This window comes from Melospiza georgiana, chromosome 26, assembly GCF_028018845.1.
Source record: "Melospiza georgiana isolate bMelGeo1 chromosome 26, bMelGeo1.pri, whole genome shotgun sequence".
NCBI lineage: Eukaryota > Metazoa > Chordata > Aves > Passeriformes > Passerellidae > Melospiza > Melospiza georgiana.
In genome coordinates, this window is record NC_080455.1 from 3,422,215 (window position 1) to 3,432,864 (window position 10,650).

The 10,650-nt window shown below is 57.1% G+C and overlaps 1 protein-coding gene across 2 annotated transcripts in view; it reads right to left on the reverse strand.

Moving 5' to 3' along the window:
• LINGO3 (leucine rich repeat and Ig domain containing 3) overlaps window positions 1-9,266 on the reverse strand; it is a 32,757-nt gene extending 23,491 nt beyond the window's left edge. The window contains exon 1 of one of the 2 annotated variants that reach the window (XM_058040672.1): window positions 8,533-9,266. The gene's annotated coding sequence lies outside the window, so the exon portion shown is untranslated. Of the gene's footprint in view, window positions 1-7,219; window positions 7,295-8,532 lie in introns of those variants that run through there. The other variant, XM_058040673.1, reaches the window with a different exon arrangement.
• Window positions 9,267-10,650: the final 1,384 nt, after the last annotated feature.

The following is a 10,650-nucleotide window of genomic DNA, read 5'->3' on the forward strand; positions in this document are numbered from 1 at the left end:
AGCCCGGGTGACCCTCTGGAAAAAGAGGCCAAAAGCATCAAACACCCTCATGGTTTGCTCCTCTGGCTGCACCACTGAGAAGGCTTTGGAAATGATTCCTTCAACTCTTCTGATGCCTTGTGAAGGCTGAGCTAGAACTGAGATTACACAGAGTTACAGAATAAAGCAGGGATTTATTAAAAGGCCTCAATGGATCCACCTTGGGCAGCACAAGAGCCCAGCCAGGGTTGCACCCAAGATGAACCAAAATGGTCACAAAATGCACAACTGGTCACAGGGTCTCACTTTCATCAGTTCTGCTCCATTTGCATATTGCAGTTAATTGTCCAATTCCAGCCCCAGCCCATGCAGTCCCATCCTGCCTGTTTTTCTCTCACACAGCTGAAGGTAATCCCCTTTTGATGGAACAACACCCTCTGCTTGCAGACAGGCCCAAGGGTCAGAGCAGACCCTGCCAGCTTGGCAGAAGGGGCCCAAAAAGGAGTTTTTAGGGTATAAAATGTAACACAGTATGGTAATGTAGTGATTCTTATAGGCAGTATGGAAATGCTATAGGATTTGTATATTGTACTAGATTGGTTAGTGAGAATCAGAATATTCAACACAGAGGAAGATTTATTGTATTGTAACGGGAACTTTACCCTCTTCTATCTCTTACCCCTTTTACTCTCTTATGCTTTTACTCTCTCACCCTCTCATCCTCTCTCCCCCTCTCTCCTCTCAGCCCTGCTCTGAGCTGTGTCTGGCAGCTCCCAGCAGGGCCCTGCACCCAGGCCCTTTGCAATAAACCCCAAATTCCTGACCTGGCTGCAGAGATCTCCCGTCTCTGTCCATCCCTACCATGCTACCCTCCCCCTGTTGCTCCTACAGGCAGATGCTTGCAGCCCTCTGAAGTGATGTAATGTTATTCTCTATGAGTTGAACCCTTCTGAAATTGTTTCATGATACTCTGTGTATCACGGCTGTCCCAACTGTGACACTTCAGCACCTCCCTGGCAGGAGCAGGAGTGTCCCCAACACCCAAAGTCCCCCCCAGTTCCCACTCAACTCTCTGGGAACATCCTGTGCCATGACACAGAGAGCACTCAGGCTCAAACACACCCAGGGAGGGACAATATTTGGTTCAAATTTTTCCTCAATTCCCTTCCCACTGAATATTTTCTCTTCTCCATTCCAAGAACTTCCTTTATTCCTCCCTGTCTCCCTCTAGCAACGGTATCTGGGAGAAACAATGAATTTTTAATAGGAGGGGGCGGTGGGAAGAGGCAGACCCTGAGGCAAGAAGAGAAAACATTGATCTGTTCAATCACCCCCAGCAGCAGGAAACCACATTTAAGGGAGAGGGAGCCACGTGAGGACCACACAGCAGGGTCCTGCTCCCCCTTTTTTCTGAACCTGTGGATGTTGTACAAGTCCCAGTCAGGGTGAATCTGCTCAGAGGAGCTCTCCACACCCCCCTGACCATGGCTGATGTGGGGCTGGGGGTGCAGCCCAGGGTTGTTCTTCTGCTGCACCATCCCTGTGAGGGTGGGCAGGCCCTGGCACAGGGTGCCCAGAGCAGCTGGGGCTGCCCCTGGATCCCTGGCAGTGCCCCAGGCCAGGCTGGACAGGGCTGGGAGTAACCTGAAGGTGTCCCTGCCATGGCTGGATGGGCTTTAAGGTCCCTCCCAACCCAAACCTTGGGGATTCCACAATCCCAAAGCTGAGATGTGCCCACCTCCTGCTCCCCACTCTGCCCTACAGGGCCAGGGCTCATCCCCATGGAACTGAGGATGCCCAGCTCCCCTCCCTCAGTGCCTGCCCTGGCTCCCCACCACAGCCTGAGCCTAAATATAGACCCTGGTTCTCTTTTCTTGTAGACACAACCGGTGCTCTGAGTCAAAGTCCTTTCCCATGAACTCACTGTTGCTTAATAAAGCACAAACCCTCGGAGACCTTGATGCTGAGATCTGTCATTTTAATTCCCAGTAACACTTGTTCCTCTCCACTCCAGTGTGTGGCCGCTGCTATTTTGGTTGGCACATCGGGAGCTGAACAAGGAGCCCCGGCGCTCCAGATCTGAGCTGGGCAGAGCTGGGACAGCTTTGAAAACCAAACCCTCCTGATGGATGGGGCTGCAAGGCACAGCTGAGCTCGTGGTGGCATGAAAAATTCAGGGGGAGGAAGGCAGGGAGGAAGGGAAGAGGCAGAGGAGGGAGGAGGGCACACTCATGTCGCAGACATCTTCTCATGAAAAATCCTTTCCTTAGGATTTTTCCTCCTGGGAAGCTGAGAGGCCTCAAGAGCAAAATGTAAACACTGATTATCTGCCGCTGTGGAATGCAACAGGTAGATCTGTGATTAGTCCATGTTTAATGTTTGCAATTAATGGCCAACCACAATGAGCTGGCTCAGACACAGAGCCCAAGCCACAAACCTTTGTTATCATTCTTTCCTATTCTATTCTTAGACAGCCTTCTGATGAAACCTTTTCTTCTATTATTTTAGTATAGTTTTAATGTAATATATATAATAAAATAATAAATCAAGCCGTCTGAAACATGGAGTCAAATCCTCATCTCTTCCCTTCTCTGAAAACCCCTGTGAACACAGCCACACACTCAGAGAGGTGGATCCTGCATTGGGGTGCCCCTGTGGATGCCAAGGCACCACAGCAGCCTGGGGAGCACAGCCCAGACCCTCTGTGCTTTGTTTTTAACCCATCCCTGCTAAAGCTGTTTCTGTTTGCCCAAATTCTCCATCCCCATCTCTGCTGTTTGGTTGTCCTGCGGTGAATTTGGTGCTGTGCTCAGCTTGCCTGTTTTGCATGGAAAAGAGGGAATGGCAACCCCTGCCTGGATCTGGGGAGGGCTCTTGCCCATGTGAAATGGGCAAGCTGAGGACAGCACCAAATTCAAACTGCTATTCCCCTGCTCTCCCATCACCAGGACCATTTCCCCACTTTGCCCCTCCAAACTGCCATTCCCCAATTTGGGCCATTTCCCCAATTTGCCCCACCAAATTGCCATTCCCCTGCTCTCCCACCACCAGGGCCATTTCCCTACTCTGCCCTTCCTGTGCAGGGACACCTCTGACACCCCACAGACCTGGGGCACCCGTGGGGTTCCAGCTCCAGCCGCAAACGCCACGGCTCAAAGGGATCCAAAGGAGAATCCAGCACATCCCATTGCCAGTGGCTGAGCAAAGCTCTGGCCCAGCCTGTCCCACTGCTGCCTCCCTGCTCCCACGATCCCCGAGCCAAACCTCGTGGAAGCAGCTGCTTTGTGTTTCAAGGTAAACCCTATAAAAACTTCACAAACAGAAAAGTCAGCTCAGGGTGCCCAAATCCATTTCCCTTCCACAGCCACTGAGGCTCTCAGCAGCATTTCCAAGTGTTCTCATGGGATTTATTGCTTTTCATCCCCTCTCACTGATCATTTCTGCCCTCACCTGTTTGTTCTGGGGCTTTTCCAGCACTCCCAGAGTGGCCCTTTGGGCTCAGGCAGCACCTCCCACCCTCCCTGCAGCCCCATGCACCAGAAACAAGGTCCATGGAGCTGCAAGGATTACCTTGCAGCACCTGCAGGGCGCTCCCTGATGCTCCCTCTGCCTGCTCAGCCAACCCTACCACTGCTCCACAGCTCCCACAGGCAGCAGGAGTTTGGCTGCTGAGGCTCTGTGCCACCCTCCAAAGCCAGGCTGCACACCCCAGCCCCTGCAGCCAGGGAAACTGAGGCACGGCACGCACACGGAGGGGTTTTGGAGCCTTGTGGTGAACCAGTGGCACTGGGGACAAACCCAGGGATGGCTCTCACCTCCCTTCCCTCAGAGCTGTGCCTGTGGGGACGTGGGGAGGTGTTGCTGGTGCCAGGATCCCATCTGGGCTGCCCACATGCACCCCAACCCCTGCAGCCAGGGAAACTGAGGCACAGCACACACAGAGAAGAGATTTGGAGCTTTGTGGCGAATCAGTGCCACTGGGGACAAGCCCAGGGATGGCCTCACTTGGCTCCCACCTCTCTTGCCTCTTGCTGTGCCTTTGGGGGCGTGGGGAGAAGCTGCTGATGCCAGGAGTCCCACCCGGGCTGCCCACACGCAAAGCCAGGCTCCACTCCCCAAGCCCTGCAGCCAGGGAAACTGAGGCACAGCACGCACACGGAGGGGTTTTGGAGCCTCATGGTGAATCAGTGCCACTGGGGACAAGCCCAGGGATGGCCTCACTTGGCTCCCACCTCCCTTCCCTCAGAGCTGAGCCTTTAGAGAGCTGTTGCTGGTGCCAGGATCCCACCCAGGCTGCCCACATGCACCTCAACCCCTGCAGCCAGGGAAACTGAGGCACGGCACGTACACAGAGGGGTTTTAGAGCTTCATGGTGAATCAGTGCCACTGGGGACAAGCCCAGGGATGGCCTCACTTGGCTCCCACCTCCCTTCCCTCAGAGGGATGTAGGGAGATGTTGCTGGTGCCAGGATCCCACCCTGCTGCCCACACGCACTGGCGGCACGGGAATCGCCGCTGCCCACGCCCAGCACACCCAGCCACGTGTGCTTCACATTCCCAGCAGCATTCCCAGGGCTCCCAACACCCCTCTGCCTCTTCCACATCCCCATCCCGGGGATGGGAACACAGCTCCGAGCTGCCGGAGCAGCCCAACTCCTCCTGCCTTATGGCAGCTCCTGCTCCTCACTGAGAGAACAGGAGCCACCTGCTCCCTGGTGGGATGCTGAGGGGGGAGAAACAGGAGTGATCTGACAGCCAGGAGTTGGGAAAAATCCATCCCAAACACGTGGATTGAAAGCCTTTAAATGCTGGATTGAAAACCTTTAAATGCTGAGCGCAGCCGGCGCCGAGTCCGTCTGTGAGTCCAGGGTTTAATTCGGGCCCAGGAGGGAAAAGCAGGGATTAGGTTTGGGCCTTGGAGCCAGGGATGAGTCCTCTGGTGAGGCAGGATTAGCACAGCTAATAAAAGCAGACATTCCTGAGCTCTCAACACTACAAAATAGGAAAAAAGCCCCCGGCCCTGCTATCTTCAGCCAGGGATCAGCAAAAGCTCAACACTCAGAAAGGCTGAGCTAGGGAGGAAAGGCTGAGCTTGGGAAGAAAGGCTGAGCCTGGGATATGTCCCAGCCTCAGCATGGATGCCCTGGATGGGTGAAACACAACCCAGCCTCCATTCCTCCTGTCCTCCTGCTCCCTCCTCCAACAGGGCAGGAAAAAGCAAAATTTGATTCTGTCAGCATCCCCCAGAAAGGCTGAGCCTGGCAGGAAAGGCTGAGCCTGGGATATGTCCCAGCTCTGCCCAGCACTGATGCCATGGATGGGTGAAACACAACCCACCCCCTGTTCCTCCTGCTCCCTCCTCCAACAGGGCAAGATAAAATGAAAATTTGATTTTGATGATTTTTAAGCCAACTCTTTCCTGAAGCTGCTCTGCCTCCTGCTCCCTGCTCTGGGGATGCTCCCCCAGCTGTTTTGCAGGATGGGCATTGCAGAGCATCATCCCCCAAGATCAGCCCACAAGCCAAGAGCTTTAGGAAAGGCTGCAGACACCCAAGTGGGGTTTTTGCCATGTGAAAACCCTAGGAAATTTTGAGTGGACCAAAAGTCACCTCTCCAAGCTGCTGTGGCCAAAACCCATCCAGCTCCACCTGTCCTCCAGCAGCCAGAGGCAGCAGCTCCACTGCCTCCCCTCTGTGAGTGCCACAGAAACATTGGTGATAAAAACATCAGCACAAAATTAAACCAGATCAGCCCCAGGCTGCCCAGCTGGCAGCTCTCCTACTCATCTTCAATTATTCTCCCATTTAAAGGACGTGCACCACGCTCTCCGCCATGCCCCAGGGTGCTGGGATTTTATCCCATCTCCATCCTGCCAGGGGTGATGGAGCTTTGGGGTGCAGAGCAACCCCAAGGGCCCCACAATTCTCAAAGGGTTATTGCAGGGTTCAACACCTGCATTTGGGATTTTAACCCACACACCACCACATCACTGCTGGGCAGCTCTGCTCTTGGAAGGATTTTTGGTTTTAACGCCTCATGTTTGGATGGAGAGGATTGCAGGAACTTTCCCTGCCTGGATGAGGCTTTTCCCATGGTGCCACCCCTGTTTTGGGGCCGGTGCTGGGTTTTGGGGTCTCCATCCTGCAGGCTGGGTGAGAGTGCACGAGACGCCATCCACAAAACCAAGCAGCAGCCAGGAGCTCTGCTAGGCCCAGGTTGGTGTCCCCAGGCCACCAAACATCCCCAGTCCTGGTCACTTCCCTGTCCAGCTGCCCTGGCTCCAGGGCTCCTCACTCTCCTGGGCTGGGTTTGTGCTCTGGGTGCTGCCAGGCTGCAGAGCCCGGCCCGGCTCCTCTCTCCATCTATTTCCCAGGCACTCTGCCTTCTCCTGCCATCCTCTCTCCCTTTCTGGCTGCTCTTTTCTCCTTCCCAAAACCCTCATCTCAGGGCAGGAACAGAAAAAGTAGCCGCTCCTCTGCAACCGCTGCAGCGGGAATTGGAGCACCTTTTGTGAGGTTTTAGCTCAAATCCACTTTGCAAGTGGATTAAGGAACTGGCACAAAAGTACTCTGGATGGAGAGTGGGAAGAGGCAAAGGCTGCTATTCCAGCACGGCGATAGGAGCCAGGAACGCTGCGCTTGCTGCCTGCTCCATTTCCCCGAGAAACACAACCCGCTAACATCCGCGCCTAAACCAACCCTCGGAATTTTCGAGCGGAGAATCCTCCTAAAAAATCCGGGATGCTCGGGGAAGAAGAGGCAGGAAGGGCCCTGGGGTGCCGAGGAGCGAGGACCTGCAGCGCCCGTGGGGGAAACACGAACCGAGAGGATTTGGGAGAAGCTTTCCCGACGCCCGGCGATGCCCGGAGCCGCTCGGCTGTGCCGGGGAAGGGGCTGCGAGCGGCGGCCCCAGCCCAAACCGGGCCGGGGGGGACTGCGGGTACCGGACCCCGGGGGATGGAGCGGGGAAGGGGCGGGCGAGGCGGCACCGCCGCCACCCCCGGTGCGACCCCGGGCACGGCGGGGGCTGCGAGGGGCCTGCGGGCGGTGGGCACAGCCAGGCAGGGAGGGATGGAAGAAGGGATGGACGGAGGGATGGACGCAGGGATGGACGCAGGGATGGAGGGAGGGATGGAGGGAGGCTGTGTGTCCCCAGGGGCGGCGGGGGCTCGGCGGCCGCCCCCCGGCTCCACGTGTGCGGCTCGGCACGACCCTCCCCGGCCCCGGGACCCCGCACTCACCGCTCGGCTGCCGCTGCGGGGCTGCCCATGGTGCGGCGGCGGCGGCGGCGGCGCGGGCAGAGCCGCAGCCCCGGGGGCGGCGCGGCGGCGGCTCCGGACGGACCCCGGCCCGGCCCCGGCCCGTCCCCGGGGGCGGCGCGGCGGCGGCAGCGCCTCTCCAGCCGCGTTGGGCCGTGCGCGGAGCCGCCCCCCGCGCCCCCCGCCCGGCCGGGGGAGGGACGGGGCCGGGGGCGATGCGCGGAGAACGGGAACGGCCCCGGAGGAACGCGGGGAAGGGCACGGGGGTCTCCCCCCCGCGCAGCCGTGAGCAAAGGCAGCTTGGGGTGTCCGAGCCTCGGAGTGCCCTTGGTGAGGTTCCCTATCCCATGGCAGCACCATGGGGTGCCCATGACCACCGTACCTGGGGTACACGACCCCATGGCAGCACTGTGGGGTACCATTGACCACTGTACCTGGGCTCCCCCAGACCCCCTCTGCACACCTGGGTACCCCCACACCGCCCTGCCTGGGGTACACAACCCCATGGCAGCACCAAAAGGTACCCCCGAGCACTGTGCCTGGGGTACACAACCCCATGGCAGCACCAAAAGGTACCCCCGAGCACTGTGCCTGGGGTACACAGCCTCAGGGCAGCACCATGGAGTACGCCTGAGCACTGTGCCTGGGCTCCCCTAGCCCCATTTTGCCCACCTGGGTACCCCCACACCACCCTGCCTGGGGTACCCAACCTCACACCAGCACCATGGGGTACTCCTGACCACCGTGCCTGGGGTACAGAACCCTGTGCCAGCACTGTGGGTACCCCCGAGCACGGTGTCTGGCTTCCCCCAGCCCCACTCTGCACACCTGGCTACCCCCACACCACCCTGCCTGGGCTTCCTCCCTGCCAGCACCCACAGATACCCACCTGCCACCCTGCCTGGGGTTCCTCAGCCCCCTCGCAGCAGCCCCAAATCACCTCCCACCTCCCACCCCATCCCCATGACAGGCTGTTAGCATCCCCCTGCCTGCCCCAGGACAGGGTTTGGGGGCCACCTCACCCTGAGCTGCCCTCTGCCCTGGAGGTGGAGGTGGTTGTGGATGGACACAGCCACTCCCTCTCCATCCCATGGGAAGTTGGGGCAATCAGGGCACAAACAGAGCCATGACCCCAGGAGTGAGCGCAGCCCCCAGCCCGAGCAGGGCTCCTGAGTTTGTGCCTCCACACTGGGCTCCACTGTCCCTTGCAGCAGTGCCAGGAGATGCCAGGCTCACGGGACAATGGCCTGGAGCCCCCCAGCAGCATCCCCATCCCCCTTGGGAACAGCACTCACCATTGCAATTCCTCCTTGGAGTTCTCCTCTTGCTCCTGCCGAAGCCTCCTGAGCTGTGCTGATTTGGTTAATTGGGCTTTGAGGGTGGCAGAGGCCAATTCCCTCCTTGGCTCTGGCTTGCAGGGTGGAATTGTTGCTCCTCTCCACTCATCACTGGCCAGTCCAGGCTGGCCTTAGCCTTGCTGGTCCCTCAGTGGACAGCTGATGCAGAGTGTGCTGTGCCCTTGATGTGCTGTGTGCCAGCTGACCAAGCACCGCCTGAGCCATTGGGTGACATTTGCTGCGTCTGACAGCGCTTTTCAAGCAGGGCTTGGCAGCATCTTCTTCACTTTACAGCTGAGGAACCTGAGGGCAGAGCTCAGGGGGCAGGAAGGGGGCTCAGCACCGAGCACCAGGCGGCTCCAACGCCGTGGTTCCACCTGGGCTGGCTCGGTTTGTGCAGGGTTTTGTCAGGAGAAATGCCAACAGCTCTCCCAGCCCTGTCGGTTCCACTCCCAATCCCATCCCTTGCTGCAGCCCAGCGCTTCTGCTGATGGAGGTTCCTGGTGCCTCCTGCTGCTCGCTTGCTCCGGGATGTGGATTTATAATTTCATTGCAGGCACACGCAGCTCGGGCTTTCCCATTCGAGCTTCATCCCCAGCCTCAGCCCTGGATCTGCGGTTAAAACCAGCAGATTTATGTGGCTGGGAAGGAATTTCGCTGCTGTTTTAAACAATCTCAACTTATCTCCTTAGGAAAAGATGAAAAATCCAGGAATGAAAATCGCGGCTGGTTTAGTTTGGGGATGGATTTTTAAGAGGCTGGCGTGGGGGGGAGGGTGTGCCAGAGCAATCCACGTCTCATTTCCATCCCCCAGGACGGAAAGGTGATTCTGGCTAATTGAACACAGTCATTAGGCTGCTGTATCAAAAGCACAGAGTCAATTAAGCAGCGTCCCCCCCGCCTTGGCCCCTCAGGCTGTGCTGTTTCAATCAAGGATGGGGGAATTGCTGCTGTTCCCACCCAGCTCCCCATCCCCGTGCTGGGGGCTGATTTTGCCTGCTGGAAGATGCTCTCCTGCCTGCTGGCCTGGGTTAGAGGTGGTTTTGGGGGAGCAGAGTGCTGATAAATGCACTGGGGGAGCTCCAGGTTGGAGCAGGCTGCTTGGCTGCTTTGTCCTTGTCCCCTCCCCAAGCACCTCACCAGAAAAATCAAATTATTTCTGTCTTACTGTGCTCCCTTCATGGCATTATTTTATTTTGGGGGAAAGCAAGGCACAAACTTGGATAAGGAAACTGGCATGTTGTATTTCAAGCCTGGGCTGTGAGTTTTGGCTCAGCCCTGCTCCCCCTCTGGGCTCTCTGTTCCACCCATTAACCCCAATGCCCTTCTGGCATCATTCTGGGCTTCGAGGAAGGAGCAGGACAAAGCACCAGGCTGAGGTGACCAGTTCTGCTTCCCCAAGCCAGAGTCTGGCACTGGACATTGGAGAATCCCATGGGGCCCTTGGTGCTCCAATTAATGCAAATTGGCTTCAATATGAACATAAATCCAAAGGGATTTCATGCCAGGAGGCAGGGACAGGTTGGGGAGCAGGTCCCTGCCAGGGGTTGTGGCATTTGGGGTGCTGAGATGGGACCCAGACCCCTCCTTAGGGAGCTTTACCCTCACATGTCACCTCTGTCCCATGAGCCTGGCCCTAAACAAAACCAGCACCCTCACAAATGAGGATGGGGACCCATAAACCACCAAAAACCCTCTAAAATCTTGCTAAGCATCAGGATTGGGATGAAATGGGGCCAGCTGGGAACACAAATGTGATGGAATCATATAATCATCAGCATCTGGCGTGCTGAGATGGGACCTGGACCCCTCCTTTATCCCCACATGTCACGTCTGTCCCAAGAGCCATAAACAAAACCAGCACCCCCACAAATGAGGATGGGGACCCACAAACCACCAAAAACCTCCAAAATCTTGCTGAGCATCGGGATTGGGATGAAATGGGGCCAGCTGGGAACACAAATATCATGTAATCATATAATCATCAGCATTTGGGGTGATGAGATGGGACCCAAACCCTTTCTTAGGGAGCTTTACCCTCACATGTCACCTCTGTCCCATGAGCCTGGCCCTAAA